The following is an 18,276-nucleotide window of genomic DNA, read 5'->3' on the forward strand; positions in this document are numbered from 1 at the left end:
TACATATTCATTTGTATAGAAAGAGTTTTCCACAGCAAATAACACAATCATGAAAGGATCTGGTAAGCATGAGAGTGATCCCTTTCCACTTATTGTCTCTGCCTTCAGGAATGCATTTTGGCTCCTACCCCACAACTTCACAAATCCTTAGGGACAGTGGCTCACGGTGGCAGCTATTATTCCTGGGCATGGCTAGTCAACAAGCTTTTCCTGCATGCTGTTCTTTAATCCCCTGGAGGACCATCATCCTCGTTTTACATTTGAAGAAATTTGCTGAGAAAGTTTTGGATTTGTGAGCATCTTGGACACTGAATATTTCGGATAGGGATGCTCACCTTGTGCTGGAAGGACTGTTTTCTGTCACTAAAGCGAGAGGACATGAGCTGGCCACGGTGGCACACACACCTGTAATCACAGAGATGCAGAGGCAAGAGGGCCAAGAGATCAAGACCAGCCTCAGCTGTAGATTGGGCTTGGAGACTGAGACTGACAGAAAGAATAGGGAGCTGGGGGTGCAGCTAGGTCAGACGGCAAAGGTCCATAACTCTGGCGCTAAGAAAGTGGGGCAGGAAGACAGAAGTTCAAGGCTGGTCTAGCTCCTGGCCAGCATGGGTTGCATGTTATGATCCTGTCTCAAAACCAAACAGACAGATATTACTGGAAGTGGGTGGATGAGGACGCGAGTCAAAGAATCCCAAGCCAACTCCAAAAGATTCCAATTATAGTTCTTTATCATAAGGGGAAAACTTATGGGACAGGAACGAGAAGTCCAACCTCAGGTATGTAACACAGGAACGAGAGAGAGAGAGAGAGAGAGAGAGAGAGAGAGAGAACGAGAGAGAGAACCCTGGGCAGGCTGGTGTTTTTAATCTGGGTACCCAAAAGGTTACACCCTAACCTGGTCCAGCCTTTTAAAGGTTACTGACTGAAGGAGGTTCCCCATCACCTCCCTCTTTTGTCTAAATAAAAGAGTTTCAAACCCAATGCAAAACTATATACAATAAGAACAGATATCAAGCAGGGTGGTATTGGTGCATGCCTTTAATCCCAGCGCTCAAGAGCCAGAGGCAGGCGGATCTCTGTGAGTTCAAGGCCAATCTGGGCTACAAGAGCTCCAGAAGAGGCTGGACAGAGAAAGCCTGTCTTGAAAGACAAACAAAAAAAATATCAAATATAAAATTAGGATTACAACCAACATATATAATATTAAGCAAGGAACACATACTAAATGTTTTAATAAACATTCTATTCTAAAGAGTCTAAGTCTTGTATTGGAAATGGCTTGGCTAAATCATAAGAGGAAGGTAACTACAACTATCTAATCTTCAACCCTATCGAAGGCCTGAGAAGGGAGATAATATTACTTGAGCAGGCAGGAAGTGCAAGCAAGCAGCTTCCAAAATGTGCAGTATATGACGGAGACAACTGGCTACCTGAGCCATCGCCCAAAGTCTCATTTGCAGTGTGGAAGCAACCAACTTTGGCTAAGGCCTAGCGTAACTGCCAGACCATTTTCAGAGGCAGGAAAATTTCAGAACTGTCTTACCCTGTCTTGGCAAGGTTTGGAAATCTTTTTCCTTGTGTCCTTCTTATTCAGTCCAGATACCTTGCACTTTATCAGTGGTCAAAGCATGGGCAGTTCTTTGCCCAAGGACCAGTTGTGTCAAGAAGAAAACAAACTCTGAGTGGAGTGTCTTCAATGCTCAACATTCTCTCAGAAATAGATTAGTGCTGTCAGGAGCAATTGTGTATCACATCAACAGAATCTTAAGTTATTTAAATGCCATATTCTACAGATCTTTCAAGCGGTTGAAGAGTACCTATCTATGTATCTAAAGAACCTGATTAATCTGATTATATGTATAACAAACATGAATAACTATTGACCTATAATACTTAATACCTGTATAACTTAAAGACTAAGACTTTTTATCAGAATATTAAATGGGTTAAATCAAAATATAAGAGTTAGTCGAGTTGTGAGCCTGCCACAGAAGAAGCAAGATGTGATTACCTTGCTGAAAAAGGTACTGAGCCATGTGGCTAGCATAGACAAGAATAATGGGCTAATATAAGTTATACGAGTTAATAAGAAGCCTGAGCTAATGGGCCAATCAATTTATAGTTTTAAAAAAAAGAGTAAGTCGATGCCAGGAAATGGTGGTGTGCACCTTTAATCCCAGCAGTCAGGAGGCAGAGGCAGGTGGATCTCTCTGAATTCAAGGCCAGCCTGGTCTACAGAGCGAGTTCCAGGACAGACTCCAAAAAGCTACAGATAAACCCTGTCTCAAAAAAAAAAAATAGCCAAAAGTACGCCTAAGCTATTGGCCAAACAGTAATTCAATTAATATAGTTTCTGTGTGATTATTTTGGATCAGGGCAGCTGGGAGTAAATAAATGCCAACAGATTGGCATGCCAATGAGGTCTAAAACATTGGGCCTGATGCCTGCCACCCACTTCAGGTCCAGATGCTTTTGTGCCCACTCAGGATCTGGAAAAAGTAGCTGAGACCATGCCCTCAGCTCAGCATTCCTCGCCTGGGCAGGTGGTGGCATCAGGACACGAGCAGGAGAGCATGTCAGATTCCTGCCACCATACACAGATGTTTCCAGGCCGCATACTGCGCTACATGGCAGATTTAGCCTTTTCTCAGATAGAAAGGGTTTATATGGGGCTGGAGAGATGTCTCGGTGGTTAAGAGCATTGACTGCTCTTCCAGAGGTCCTGAGTTCAATTCCTGGCAACCATATGGTGACTCACAACCACCGGTAATAAGATCTGATGCCAACTTCTGTCTGCAGGGACACATGCAGGCACACCATTGTATACATAATAAATAAATAATTTTTTTTTAAAAAAAGACAAATTCAAATAAAAAAGACCTCTAAATGAAAATGTGTCACAGTGTTAAAAAAAATGTACATAGGGGGCTGGAGAGATGGCTCAGTGGTTAAGAGCATTGCCTGCTCTTCCAAAGGTTCTGAGTTCAATTCCCAGCAACCACATGGTGGCTCACAACCATCTGTAAAGAGATCTAGCGCCCTCTTCTGGCCTTCAGGCATACAGACAGAATATTGTATACATAATAAATAAATAAATAAATGTACATAGGCTTAAGAAAAAAGTAGAGAGTTAAAAAAAAGTAAATAATTTTTGAAAATAAAACAAAGTCTTTAAAGAGACAGAGTAAACTTATAAAAAGTAATAGAGTAAAAAAATAAGCCACGTAACAATAAAATACACAGAGAGTTTAAATTATATATACTATTGTGTTTTCTTTAAATTATTTGACTGTAAAGGAGCTAAGTATAGAGAGAGATTTTATTGTATGGGCTACTAAGCTAAACCAGCATATATACTTTAAAAGTATCCTGACTTCAAAATTTGGGTCTAAGGATAAGTTGCTTTAAAAAAGAGGTTCTGCTTTTGTTTCCACAGAGGATAAGAACTTGTAAATTGCTTCCAGACTAATGTGGTTTGATGAACCAAGATCCTCCAAAAACACTTCGCTCAACAAAAAGCAAAAAGAAGTTTGGAGAGAACTATGCTCAAATTCCCTAAATGATTGTTTATCAATGTTTGTTACATTTAAAGAGAAATATGCTATAGAGATTTGCATTGGTATGGATCTTGGTTTATGATACAAATTTAAGAAATATATATATATATATATATCTGCTCCTAAGGTATTGTGTTTGTGCAGCTCATTTAAAAATGTAATGTATAATTAAAAATACAAGTTAATAGATAGTCATCTATAATAGTCAAGCTTGTAGTTAGGCTTTCTAGATATATTTCAGTTATTAAGTATTCTTTAAATCTTTCAGAGACCTTCAGAATATGACATTTAAGATGTTTTAATACCTTAGTACTTTTCATGATATGAGACACATCTGCTCCTGGCAGCACCAATTACTTCAAGGGGAAGATGGGCATCGAAGAGACTCCTTGTGGAGTTTGCTGGCCATTTGGGTGGGAGACTGCTCTTGCCTGGACTGCCTGATGTTATGCTGTATAAACTGTACATGCAGGCCCACAAAGAGATGAGTGATAAACTTGCCTAAAGGTGAGATGGTCCTTCGGGGTTTCTGCTTCATAAAAGAGTCTGCCAGACATTCTGCAGGACACAGAAGAAAGTGACTGACAAACTGCCAATATAGGAAAAACTGTCTTTAAAATTTTCTGCTTCATAAAAAAGTCTGCTGAACACTATGGGCCTGTAGGTTAAAGATGGATGCCCCAACGATACAAAAGAACTTTGGGTAGTGGGGAGGTAGTGGCACATGCCTTTAATCCCAGCACTCGGGAGGCAGAGGCAGGCAGATCTCTGTGGGTTTGAGGCCAACCTGGTCTACAAGAGCTAGTTCCAGGACAGGCTCCAAAGCTACAGTGAAACCCTTCTCAAAAAAACAAAACCAACCAACCAACCAACCAAATGAACAAAAAAAGAAAAAGAAAAAGAATGAACGAACGAACAAACTTTGAGACTGTCCAGGCAGCAAGATGTCTCTGTTAGTTTTAGAGTTTTAAAAGTTGTTTACAATGCACTTTCTTTTAACTTCGGTAATATTATATCCTTCTGGAGTCTTTGATAGAATTAAAAAATAGTTATAATTACAGTTTTCCTTACTTATGATAAAATATGAAGTAGATATAAATGTTGTAACTATAATTCTTGCTTGATACCTGTCTTGTTATATGTAATTTTACTACATTAAAGTTAAAACCTTCCTTTTTATTTAAACAGAAAAGGGGAAATGGTGTGGGAAGTCCTTCTGAATATGTGTTGTTTTTATTAGGTAATAAACAAAACTACTTTTGGCCAATGGCTTAACAGAATGTAGCCAGGCTGGAGAGTAAGTGGAGTCACTAAGAAGCCATTAGCCCCACCGAAAAAGTCATGCCAGACAATGGAGGGAACTTTACCTGGTGAGCCACAGCCACATGGTAACACAGAGTTAATGGAGACGGGTTGGATGTGAGAGTTAGCCAAAAATATGCTTAAGTGATTGGCCAAACAGTAATTCAATTAATGCAGAATTCTGTGTGGTTATTTTGGGACTGAGCATCCGGGAATGAACTAGCAGCATTCACTAACAGATAGGACAATTGACACTTCTTTAAATTAAAAAAGAAAGAAAAGAAAAAAAAGAGGCTGGGTAAAGAGCCTGAGCTTGCTCTTCATGGACTGGTACTCAGGTCTAGACTCAAAGGGGAGCTGGGAGTTTGAAAGCATTGCTTTTTAATTTTTTAATTTTAATCTTTTATTATTTTTGTGTGTGTGTCAGGGGGTGTTCGGCCATGTGTGTGCCTGGTGCCGAAAGACACTGGATCCCCTGGGACTGCAGTTACAGACAGTTGTTAGCCGTTATTTGGGTGCTGGAAATCAAACTTCTGAAAGAGCATCCAGCGCTCTTAACCCCTGCGCTCTCTGTCCAGCCCTGTTTGGTTGTTGCTCTTTGTTTTGTTTTGAGACAGGGTCTTGCTATGCAGCTAAGGCTGACTTGGAACTTGCTATGTAGACAAGGCTGGTCTCGAACTCACAGAGATCTACCTGCCTTACTTCCTGAGTACTATATGAGTTGCCACCACATGTGGTAGAATTTCAACTTCAACTCTTCCCCCACAGAGTGGCTTCTGCCTGGGCAGAGTGGAAGTGCTGTGTCGGAGACCTTGTGGGGAAAGATGCCATTTGGGGCGTTTGTAACTTTGGAAGCCAGCAAGAAGTTTGCTGACCGCTGATGGCACGCAGAGACCGCAGACAACACCAGGGAAAATACTGTCTATTGCTGTTGACAAACATTGCCAGGGTGCTTTGGCCAGCCCCAGAAAAGGGCAGATGTTTGTTCAAGGATGACATAATAAATCTGGGGTGAAGTTTCACTTTAGAAGGAGGAGTTCAAGCCGGACGGTGGTGGCGCACGCCTTTAATCCCAGCACTCGGGGCGCAGAGGTGGGAAGATCTCTGTGAGTTCGAGACCAGCCTGGTCTACAAGAGCTAGTGCCAGGACAGGCTCCAAAGCCACAGAGAAACCCTGTCTCAAAAAATAGAATAGAATAGAATAAAACAGAACAGAGTAAAAAAGGAGGAGTTCATCCTCGGACCTGCCACATCCCTTGGAGCCAGAACTCATGCCAGGATGCTGGACCCTACTGATATAATGGACAGTCATAAACATAGTCGGATGTAGCCAAGGTGCCCCTTCTGCGGAGTGACAAGTCTGTACTAATAACCTCATTCAATCTTCAAGAAGTCTCTACACTGGGGAAATGTTATGGGAAATATTTAACAGATAGTAAAGCAATGTAAATTTATAGTTCAATATTTATCCAAATTTTAAAATAGGGGGCTAGAGAGATGGTTCAGCAGTTAAGAGGGCTTGCTGCTCTTCCAGAGGACCCAGCACCCAGGTGCCTGTGCCTCCAGCATCAGGAGTTTTGACTCCCTCTTCTGGTCTCCACAGGCACTGTGTGCTGCACAGACATACATGCAGGCTATACACCAATGCACATAAAATAAAAGTAAATCAATCTTTTTAAAAAAGAAAAAAGCTGCCAGGCAGTGTAGTGCATGCCTTTAATCTCAGCACTCAGGAAGCAGAGGTGGGTGGATCCTCTTCAGTTACATTGTGAGTTAACCTGGGCTACCCAAGACCTTGTCTCAAAGAATTAAAGAAAAAAATCAGCAAAGTGGTACACCTCTGTCTGTGTGTTAGCATTCAGGAAATAAGGGGTTCAGCTTCAGTCACCTATCAAGGTTAAGACCATCCTGGGTTATATGAGATCCTGTCTAAAATGAAATAAAATAATTACAACAAACAGCCCTCCAAGAAAACAAAAACCCTGAAGAGTATGTCAAAAAACTGAGAAGGAAGTATCTAGAATGAGCCATGGTGTGTGTGTATGTGAGAGAGAGAGACACACAGAGACAGGACTTAAACCTAGGGCCTCACAACATACTAGAAAACACCCCAATCCTTTATTCATTTTTTAAGACATTATATTACTAAACTGCCACCACAGTCTGCCAAACCAGTTTATAGCTAAAAAAAAGTGTTTAAGGTCTGGGAAGGGCAATGAGTCTAATTTTTCTAATTATCCATTAGATGGCACCATTGTTAAATTTCTGTAATTTCAAAAGTTCTGGGGAAGGGACCACACCTCCAGCCTTTGGCTTCCACCGTCTGGTTTTGATTCCCTTTCTGCCCGCCTCCCCTCCCCCCTCCCGCCTTGGTGGGGGCAAGGAACACACTAAAGCCATTTAGTCCTCTGCTGACGAGCACCCAGGAAAGCACATGAAGACTGTCACCCAGCAAATCCCTTTCTCTCACTCTCCAAGTGTCCCCCACCTCCCCACCCCCGCCCCTCGTGGCCTGACGGTCTCAGGTGGAAATGTCAGCCACTCTTGACTCATCTAGAATGTGGAGAGAGCTGAGTCTTTTGTTGTTTGCCTCGTCATTGGCAACTCCTCTACAATGTGCATTTCACAAATTTCATTATTAGAAGATTTTACCCAAAATGTCATTGGCATAGTGATATATGACCAGAATCCCAGTAATTGGGGGTCAGATATGAGAGGATCCAGAATTCAAGACCAGCCTGGGCTACATAGAGAGAAATTGGTAGGCAGGGAGGCCTAGAGCTTGCTATGTAGACCAGGCTGGCCTTGAATTCACAAAGGTCCACCTATTCCTGCCTCCTGAGTGCTGAGATTAAAGGTGTGTGCCACCACTGCCCAGCTGTATTTTTCTATTTTTTTAAAGCTCTTGTTCGTTTGTTTAATAAGGAGTCTAAGTGCACACATACATGCAAGTGCCTGTGGCGGCCAGAAGAGGGCAGCAGATCCTGTGGAATTGGAGTCACAGGCACCAACTGAAGGTGCTGGGATCTGACCAAGCAGCAAGTGCTCTTAGTCACCTGACCTGAGTTTCATATTCCGGGATACACTTACAAAAATCTTTCCTGCCCCTGCCGCCCTTGTACCTGAGCTACACCCCAGTCCCCATTTCACTTTTCGTTCTGAAACAGAGTCTTAGTAAGTTGCCTAGGATTGCTCGGAACTCTGTAGCCCAGACAAGCCTTGAATGTGTGATTGTGCTGTCAGCCACTCAAGTAGCTTGGATTACAGGCCTGAGCCAACAGTTGAAGCTTGAAAATACATCTTGACATCTGAGATTCAAGTTTAACTGAGTATCCTCTATTCTTTTTTACTAAGCCTGAGGCTTCTATACGCAACTTGCAGCCAGCGCAGTCTGGATAGCCAAGACTGGCGGGGGGTGCCGGGATTGAGACGTGGAGGCTTCTTTTTTGGTGGAAGAACAGCAACCTTTTTTTTTTTTTTTAAAAAAAAAGATTTATTTATTAAGTATACAGTGTTCTGCCTGTATGCATGCCTGCAGGCCAGTAAAGGGCACCAGATCTCAGTACAGATGGTTGTGAGCCATCATGTGGTTTTTGGGAATTGAACTCAGGACCTTTGGAAGAGCAGGCAGCGCTTTTAACCACTGAGCCATCTCTCCAGCCTTTATTTTGCCGAGCAACCTTTTATACCTCTACTTCTTCTGTGGAGACCCACAGGCCAGAAAGAACACAAACATCCTTGTCAATTACAGACCACAAGGAAGTTCCCTTGTCAGTCAGGGGGAGTGAGAACAGCTGGATCACAACAAGAACCTTTCCATTACTTCAGAAGGCCCCTCTTGCCCATTGGCCAATCCCCAGGCCCAAACAACCAGTGGTTCCTATTCCTCCTATAAATTCGAGATGACTGCTGTTTGTTTGTGGTTTGCTTGTTTTGAGACAGAGGCTCTCTATGTCACTCTGGCTGTCCTGGATTTCACTCTGTAGACCAGGCTGTTCTGGAACTCAGAGAGCACCTGCCTCTGTCTCGGGAGCACTACCATGCACAGCTGAGATGACTGTTACCTTTTTTTAAAATAATTTTTTTCTTTTTCTTTTCTTTTCTTTTATGTGTACATTTGTCTGTGTGTTGGATTCCCTGGAACTGGAGTTACAGACAGTTGTGAACTGCTACGTCTATGCTGTGAATCGAACCCGGGTCCTCTGGAAGAGCAGCCAATGCTCTTAACTGCTGAGCTGACTGTATTTTTAAGTGGAGAGAACTGGTCGTTCGTTGTACAATTTAGTTAATGTTGAATCATTTGCATGTGGATTTTGGTTTCCTTCTTCGAGTGAGAGACGAGGAAGCTGCCCATTGGGGAGTTTGTCTCTTGGTCTCTGGCTTGCAGGTAAGTGAATTATTTCAGTCTCTTGGTGTTTCATAGCTGTGGAGGGGCTGAGAGCCTGTTGGCCTAGCACTGAAGGTGGGCTCTCTTCCAGTTCCAGCCAGGGCAGAGGGGATGTTGGACGGTCAGAAGGGACATTTGAGCCCACCGCATGCCACACGGTCAAAATGTTGGTCCTTTGTTGCCTGGCTGGTCTTGGGGTGACATACCTAAAGGAAGTATTAGTGATAATGTGCCTAGGACCATGTGTGAGGGTCAGAGCACAACCAGCCATGGACTCAGAATCCCATCTTTGCTAAACACCCATAGGAGCCAAAGCATCCTGCTGGGGAGTGGTGGCGTGTGCTTTTAGTCCCAGCAGGCAGAGGCCAGCCTGGTTTACAGAGTGAGTTCCAGGACAGTCAATACTGTTACACAGGGAAACTCCATCTCTAAACAACAAAAACAAAGAGTCAGAGCATCCTGCCTGACCTGGGGGACTCATGAAGACGGCGCCTGTTTATTTAGGATGTATGTACTTACTCAGTGTGTGTGGGTGTGTCTGTGCCCCGTGTGCATGCCAGGTGCACTGTAGAGAGTCACAAACCCGGGCCCTCTGGGAGAGCAGCAAGTGTGTTTCTAACTGCTCAGCTTCTCTCCAGTCCTGACTTCCCACTTCTACTTTTTTGTCCTTTGTTTGTTTCATTTGAGACAGAATCTCACTCTGTAGCTCCAGCTGGCCTAGGACAAAGTAGAGTAGGATGGTCTTGGATTTGCTACAATCCTCCTGCCTCAGTCTCCCTAGCGGTAGGATTATGGGCATGTACCACTACACGCAGAGGACTCTTGCTTTTTAATTATGATTTTTTAATTATGGTCCCGCGGTGTGTGAATGAATGTACAGTGTACGCATGTGGGCTCACTTGCCACGGGAGCATGAGGAGGTCAGAGGGCAACTTTGTGGAGCTGGTTCTCGAGTTCCACCCTTAGTTGGATTCAGGGGGTAGAATGCAGATTGCCAGGCTTACACCTCTACCAAATGAAGTGTCTCTCAGGCTCCTGACTTCTGCTTTAAAAACAAGCAAACAAACAAAAACAAGCTGGGTGTGGTGGTGCACACCTTTAATCCCAGCACTCGGGAGGTAGAGGCAGGTGGATCTCTGTGAGTTCCAGGCCAGCCTGCTCTACAGAGTGAGTTCCAGAACAACCAAAGCTACATAGTGAGATCCTGTCCAGAAATAAAACAAAACAAAAACCAAAAATCCCCAACAACCACCAAATACGTGTTGGGGGGGGGGGGGCACGTGTGGAGGTCAGGACAGCTTGCTGGGATTACAGGCGCCTCTATTCCAGACCCTGGTGGGACTTCTGCGCTTCTGAAGACACAGTCACAGTCCTGAGAGGCCCAGGACCCCAACCAGGCTGGCGCCTGGCGTGGGTTTACAGGGAACCCAGAGGAGGGAAAAATCCTGCAGCTAGCTCCCTGCCTGGTGATTTATCACTATGGAAACTGCGCTCTTTTCCGCTGTCCCCACTGCTGCTGCTGGGGGCGCATTGTTGATGCCACAGCGGTGCAGGTCACAGTTCCTTCCTCTTTCCTGCTGCAGAAATGCCTCAGTAACCTACGTGGCCCGAGCACCGCCACTCACACCTGAAGGACCCGGGCTTGGGAAAAACAATCCGGCTGGATTCCCCTGGGCTCTAGGGACCTTCTGGGTCAGCGAGGAACAGAACAATACCGGAGGAGAACAATGCGGGCTCAGTGGCCCAGCCTTCTTCCTTAAGGGGCCTCTGGAGTCAGGGGGTTAAAAAACGGATCTAAAGGCTGGCAGGGCAGGTAGCTGAAAACTGGAATATCAAGTCCCTTTGTATGGGCAAAAGCTCGCTGTGGGTACTACCATCTTGGGTGGGGGGTGTCTCAGTAGAAACCTGTTCTCCAGTTAAAGCCGCAGATGAGTTCTTCAGGTACTTATACCAGACTTGGGGACATGAAGACATCAAGTAAATACTAAGAGGACCCTGGAGACAATGAAGGAAGCTCCCTGGCTAGGATATTTCAGCCCAGTGCCAGGTCTGGCAGTCACTGACCGTTCACATCACAGGTCATGGCCAACCTCAAGGCCTTAGCTTCTTTATCCGACACCTAAGGAGTCCCGGCACAATACTAGTCCTTGGGGAAGCAGAGAGCAGCCCAGCAAGGCCTTCAGCCAGTTCATCTAACTTCTTCTGACCCAGAGGATGCTCCTCTGCGTGCTTAGGGACCTGAGGAAGCAGGGGACTTCCACACATGCAGAGCTGAAGGCCCTGGGAGTGTCCCTAGATACTGTGACACCCCAGCCACATTGGCCTCAACATTACCATTTTCCAAAGGCAGGAGACTGCCCCTCTCCCCTTTAAAAACTAAATATTTTAAATTGAAGCAATAAAATATCCCACCATGTATCCTTGACTGACCTGAAACTTGCTATGGAGACCAGGCTGGCCCTGAACTCACAGAGATCCACCTGGTTCAGTCTCATGGGTGCTGGGATTAAAGGTGTGCACCATCATGCCTGGTTGATAATACTTTTTTTTTTTTTTTTTTTTTTTTTTTTTACAATAGTGAGGGGAAAAAAAACATTGAACCATTCCAATAGTGTGAGTCCCTCATTTGTTCCAGGGTAGTCACCCCGCTTATTCCTGCTCCCAGTCCTAACGTCTGCTGCTATGAACTGTGTTTATTCCATATCCAAGATGCTTGGGACCCAAAGTACTTAGATTACGTGATATGCACAGATGAAATGTTATCACGATGGGACTCAAGTCTATATACAAATGTTATTTGTTCACTCTGTATTTTATGGACACAACCCAAAGATAATTTTATATCATATCTTACATAGTTTTCTGCAGAAAACAGGTCTGCACTGTTGTAATGAGTCTTTCTCTGTCCCACCAGCCATTCCCTAATAATTACATGGAGACTGCATATTAATTATGAAAGCTTGGCCCTGGACTTAGGTTTGCTCCCAGGTAGTTCTTATAATTTAAATTAATCTGCTTCTATCAATCTACATTCTGCCATGTGGCTTTGCCGCTTCTCCATTTCTATCCGCCTGACTTGTTCCATGGCCCCTGGTCACTCCGGCATAATCTGTGCACCCTAATTCCTCCTCCTCTTCCTCTCTCTCCCCAGAAATCCCTCCTAGCTCTCTTGCCTAGCTATTGGCCATTCAGCTCTTTATTTCACCAATCACAGCAATGCATCTTCACACAGTGTACAAATATCCCACAACACATTGTGGATTCCACACCATGGCATTATGTTGGCACTCACAGAGTTTCCAACTTGGGAACATTTTGGGTTTCTGTATTCTGGATAAAGGGTGCTGTAGTAATAGGAGTGGCGGGGCTGTGTCCCCAGCACCCCGGCTGCCTGGCTAGCTTATGCCTGAAATAACAACACACAAACTGTTTTCATTTAATCACTGCTTGGCCCATTTCTATCTAGCCTCTTCTAGGCTAATTCTCACATATTAATTTAGCCCATTTCTAATCATCTGTGTAGCGCCCCTAGGTGCGTTTACTGGGAAGATCCTAGCCTATGTACATCCTGGGTCGGAGCTTCCGTGCATCTGCCTCTGAGGGTCTGCTCCCGAGAGGAGAGCTGTGGAATCTGAGCTCACTTCCTCTTCCTCCCAGCTTCTGTTCTGTTTTCTCCTCCCACCTATCTTCTAACCAATGAGGGCCAAGCAGTTTCTTTTTATTTAACCAATGACCTTCCTCCATCAGGGTGCTCAACCTGTAATCTGTTCTCTCTCCATGTAGCTTTATTTTTGATATTTCAAAAATGTTTCATAGATTGGATCGCATCTGGGGAGATTATCTCTTTTCTTTGGTTGGTTCATTTATTTATTTTTTTCTTGGCACAATCCCTGGGTAATTCACCCAAAAGTTGTGTGTAGACTCGGTCTTTATTGTCATAGAATAATATCTTGTAATCTGGATATAGCGCCATGTGTTTAGTCATTTTCCCCCTGAAAAGCATCTAGTTGCTCAAGAAATCTGAAATTGAAAATCCATTTGCTGTGAGCATTTATGTACAGTGTGTGTGTGCGTGTGCGTGTGTGTGCATGTGTGTGGGGTTCCAAGAACTGAGTTCAGCTTTCTAGGGCTACAAGTGCCTGTACCCTCCTGGACATCTCTCTCTCTCTCTCTTTCCTTTTTTTTTTTCCAGACAGGGTCTCTATGTAGCCCTGGCTGTCCTGGAATTAGCTATGGAGACCAGACTGACCTCAAACTCACAGAGATCCTCCTACCTCTGCCTCAATAGTGCTGGGGTTAAAGGCAAATACCACCATGCCTAACCCTCTCAGTTATCTCAACTGGTCCATTTTTTGAAAATTATTTATTAAATTAAAAAAATTGTGTCTGTATTAGAGGACACCTTGCTTGAATTGTGGGTTCCAGGGATTGAATTTATGTCCTTAGTCCTGGTAGCAGGTGCCTTTATCTGCTCACTGAGCCATCCTGCCAGCCTCATCACCTGCTCTGGTTTCAGAGAGCTCTAATCTAGCAGGCACATGTGGGAGGGTCCTCCCTGAGACCCAGGATACTTTTCCACTCCAGTTTTAGCAGTTTATGTGGCTCCTGGCTTCGTCCCGAGTCACTGCTGTCCAGAAGTGCTGTTTCCTGTGCATATTCTCAAGCTCCAACTTGGCTGCCCTTAAAAAAAAAGTCTTTTATGTATCTATTTATTTTGATTGTGTTTAATCAGGTAACGAAGCTGTGAGGAAACAGGAAGCAGAGAGACAGTTGTATAGAGCAGAGTGAAGGATTGCATCCTAGAGCAGCCGTGGTGACTAAGTATTTCATATTCGGTGTGTTTGGACATTTTCAGGCTTTGACCCCTTCAGCTATGTTCTAGGCTGACCTTGTTTTTCAAAGGTGTGGCGTTTCAAGATATCTGAAATGCTTTTCTTCTCCAGGCTTGGAGAGGTCCCAGGAGCAGGAGTTCCTACCAACTCTCCCATGCATGACCGTCATTTGTGGGTGCACTGGACTTGTCAATAAGAGGTGCCTTTCTCTTGTGAGAATGAGGGTGACCAGGTGTGGAGGCACCTCTGCAATTGCAGCAGTCAGAAAGCCAAGACGAGGCGACTGAGAGCTCCAAGCTGTTAGGTTTGGAGAGGGGAGGGTGGTTTGGGTGGTTCAAGAGGACCCTGATATGGATTACTGGGACTGAGGGGTTTCATTGGAAGGGTTATTAATGTCACGGACAGAATGGCAACAGCCTTGTGAAGGCTCTCAGAGTCCCCATTGCAGAAGAGGGGTCTCTGTTACGCCCATATCATGAATCTCCCTGCCCCAGAGACCACCAGGAAGGAGTCTGAGTTCATATGCAAAAGCAAAGTGTTCAAGCTTGGTCTCTCCATTTGCTCCACAGTGGTTGGCTCAGGGAGAGCACTGAGCTCGGCTATCACAGGTTTTTTAAGGAGTAAAGGATGGGGATAAGGGAATTCTGGATTTAGATGGGGGTCAAACTCCTGATTGGGCAGGAGTGAGGTGACAGAAGTCTTGTCAAACAGGAATTGGTACTGGCATTTCTGCAAGGAAATTGAAGTCTATATACAAATTGTATAAGCTATCCTTGAAGTTCTGGGGCCTCTAGAACTCGTTTGTCTCAATTCTAGTTGGTCCCCTCAGGGTAGAGTCTGTTGTTTCTCCTGGTTATTGTAATGGTGAGGCCCAGTCCCAGCATTGTTCGTCTGCAGCCTGTCATGGCTGCACTAATGTTAAGTTAGGCCTCTTCAGTCTCATCTTTCTGAGGATGGGGGAAGCTTCATGGCATAAACCTGCAGCCAGGCTCTCTGATTCCCAGGCAGGAAAGAAGGAGGGGAGTGGGAGCAGGATGTGGCAACAATACCCTCTTTGATAATAACTGACTTCCTGGGTGAGAGATTCTGGCCCTGGGATACGCAGACTGTGTCTCAGAGTGCATGCTGCTGTCTGTGAGAGGAAACTGTTGTAGATAGAGCAGGAAGAAAGAGGGAAGGAAGCTAGGCATTGGTGGTGGCACATGGCTTTAATCCCAGCACTTGGGAGGCAGAGGCAGGTGGATCTCTGTGAGTTCTAGGTCAGTCTGGTCTACAGAGTGAGTTCCAGGGCAAGCTCCAAAGCTACAGAGAAACCCTGTCTTGAAAAACCAATAAATAAATAAATGGGAAGGGAGGAAGGAGATAGTGATAATCACGGTACTCGAGGTGGGCATGGCAGTGCACACATGTAAGGCCAATGCTCTGGAAGAAGAAGCAGAAAGATTCATGTCTGAGGTCAGCTTGGGCTACATAGCTAGACCCTGTCTGTCTCAATAATAGATAAATATTAGTTATTATGTATGAAACAAAAAAAATCTATAGAAATCTTGGGTTTTGGTTTATTTTTGTTTGTTTAGTTTTTCAAGACAGGGTTTCTCTGTGTAGCTTTGGCTGTCCAGGAACTCTCTCTGTAGACCAGTCTGCCCTTGAACTCACAGAGATTCACTGGCTTCTGCCTCCAGAGTGCAGGGTTTAAAGGTGTGTGTCACCACTGCCCAGCTAGAAGTCTTGTGTAGCAAGCTTTATTGGACTATTTTTGGGTTGCCACCTTCAAATTTCTACACAGGGACATCTTATTAATTATGAAAGCTTGGCCTTTAGCTTAGGATTGTCCCACTAGCTCTTATAACTTAACCTGTCTCTACTAATCTACTAACTCTGCCACGCGGCTCAATTACCTCTACTCTATACTGTATGTCTGACTTCTTCAGACTCTCCTGGCATCTCCCTGGTGTAATCTGTGAACCTAGATTCCTCTTCCTCTTCCTCTCTCTCTCTCCCCAGAAATCCCACCTCTCTCTCCAGCCTAGCAATTGGCCATTCAGCTCTTTCTCAAACCAATCACAGTAACACATCTTCACAACGTAAAAAGTGTCGTTTTAAAACATAATTCCTTGAGAGCTTGTTTGGAGGTTCTAGCAGGGGAGCGCAGCTACTCGTATACCCTTGACCGAAGACCGGTCCTCCTCTATTCGGGGAAGGTCGTCCTCTTCGACCGAGCGCGCAGCTTCGGGAGGGACGCACATGGAGCGGTGAGGGAGGAAGGGGACACCCGCCTAGCCAGCCAGATCAGCCGAATCAACCCTGGCGATCAATGGGGTGACAGATGTCGGAGCCAGATCGCCCTCACATCCAAGCATAATTCCTAAAAGCAAAGGCACAGTCGCAAACATGTATAAAATAAACATTTATCAAATGTTTTATTGACCAACTAGTGTGAGATTCTCCATCCACCTGAAAGAAAAATCAGAAGAATATATAAATATATATAATCCTAGCACTGGCCAAGGTAGGAGGATTGCCATTAATTTGAGGCTATCCTGAGTATACAGAGAGTTTGAGACCAGCCTGGGCTACAGAGTGAAACCTTGTCTCAAAAAACTAACCAAACAAACAACAAAATAATATATAAGCCTACATAAGTATCTAGATGATGGGCTAACAGATTAATTCATCTATAGATATCTATTTGCCATGAAAGATGTTGAAAGGAATTTGCTTAACGGATGCCACATCATTCCACGTGGACAGGACAGCAATAAACTGCATGTCCCCATCTCACACAGAGCTGTGTTTCTCTGGGTGTCAACCGTCTGTGTCGCTGGCAGAATTCTACAACCCAGGGAGATGTAAAGTATCCTAAGACAGTGCGAGGCACAGACGATCTATGGAATCAGACAACCTACCAGAGAGCACTCCAGGGCTGGGGAGATGGCTCAGGGGTAAAGGGTGCTTTGCCACCAAAATCAACAATCTGAGTTCAAACCCCAGGACCTCCATGGTAGGAGAAAACCAACTCTTTCAAGTTGAGCTTTGACCTCCAGTATGGTGTAGCAAGTGCATGCCCCCCTGTACTAAATAAGTAAATGTAATTTTTTTCTTTTTTTTTTCTTTTTTTTCTTTTTTTTTTTTTTTTGGAGCCTGTCCTGGAACTAACTCTGTAGACCAGGCTGGTCTCGAACTCACAGAGATCCGCCTGCCTCTGCCTCCCGAGTGCTGGGATTAAAGGCGTGCGCCACCACCGCCCGGCCAGTAAATGTAATTTTTAATTTCCTTGCAAAATCGCGCTTGGCAACGCCTAGCTTTTATTGGAGATAACCAAGAATGTTTTTGATCTTGTACTGGTTGGTTTTGTGTGTCAGCTTGCCACAAGCCAGTGTCGTCAGAGAGGAAATGCCTAGATGCGCTCTAACTGTAGGGAATTTTTTCAATTAGTGATTAATGGGAGGGCCCAGCCCAGGTGGGTGGTACCATCCCTGGGCTGCTGGTCCTGGGTTCTATAAGAAAGCAGACTGAGCAAGCCACAGGAAGCAAGCCAGTAAGCAGCTCCCCTCCATGGCCTCTGCATTAGCTCCTGCCTCCGTGATCCTGCCCTGTTTGAGTTCCTGTCCTGACTCTCTTCAGTGATGAACAGCAATGCTGAAGTGTAAGCCAAATAAACCCTTTCTTTCCCAATTTGTTTTTTGGTCACGGTGTTTTGTTGCAGCAGTAGAAACCCTGACGAAGACACATCAATTACAAAATACTCCCCAACTTTTTCTGGTATTTGTTAGCTTGACATAAAGTTAAGCCAAAAGGATAACATTTGAAATTACCCAGGTCTCTGAAGACCTCCCCTCCTCATGTAGTCTAGCCTAGCCTTGAGTTTTTGTAGGTAATGGAGGGTGACCTTAAACTTCCTACCTCTGACTCCTGGAATTACTGGCATGAGGCCCTGCACCCCATTTATTTGGTGCTGGGGATCAAACCCAGGGCTTCAAGAACACCACCAGACAAGCCCTTTATCGGCTGAGTTACATCCTTGGTCCTCCTTGGTGATGTTTCTTATGCTAAGACCCATGCTGGCCTTGTAAAGAACACCCTTTTTTTTGGATGAGCTGGGACGTGAGGAGGACTTGGGTACAGGGGCTTGGCACCTTTCCATGCTTGTGAGATGGAGGAAGATTAATCTTCGGGCTTTGTCAAGGGGATGTGT

Source organism: Microtus oregoni, unplaced genomic scaffold (assembly GCF_018167655.1).
Source record: "Microtus oregoni isolate MIOR12 unplaced genomic scaffold, Mior012 000048F_ref0000485, whole genome shotgun sequence".
NCBI classification, from domain to species: Eukaryota; Metazoa; Chordata; class Mammalia; order Rodentia; family Cricetidae; genus Microtus; species Microtus oregoni.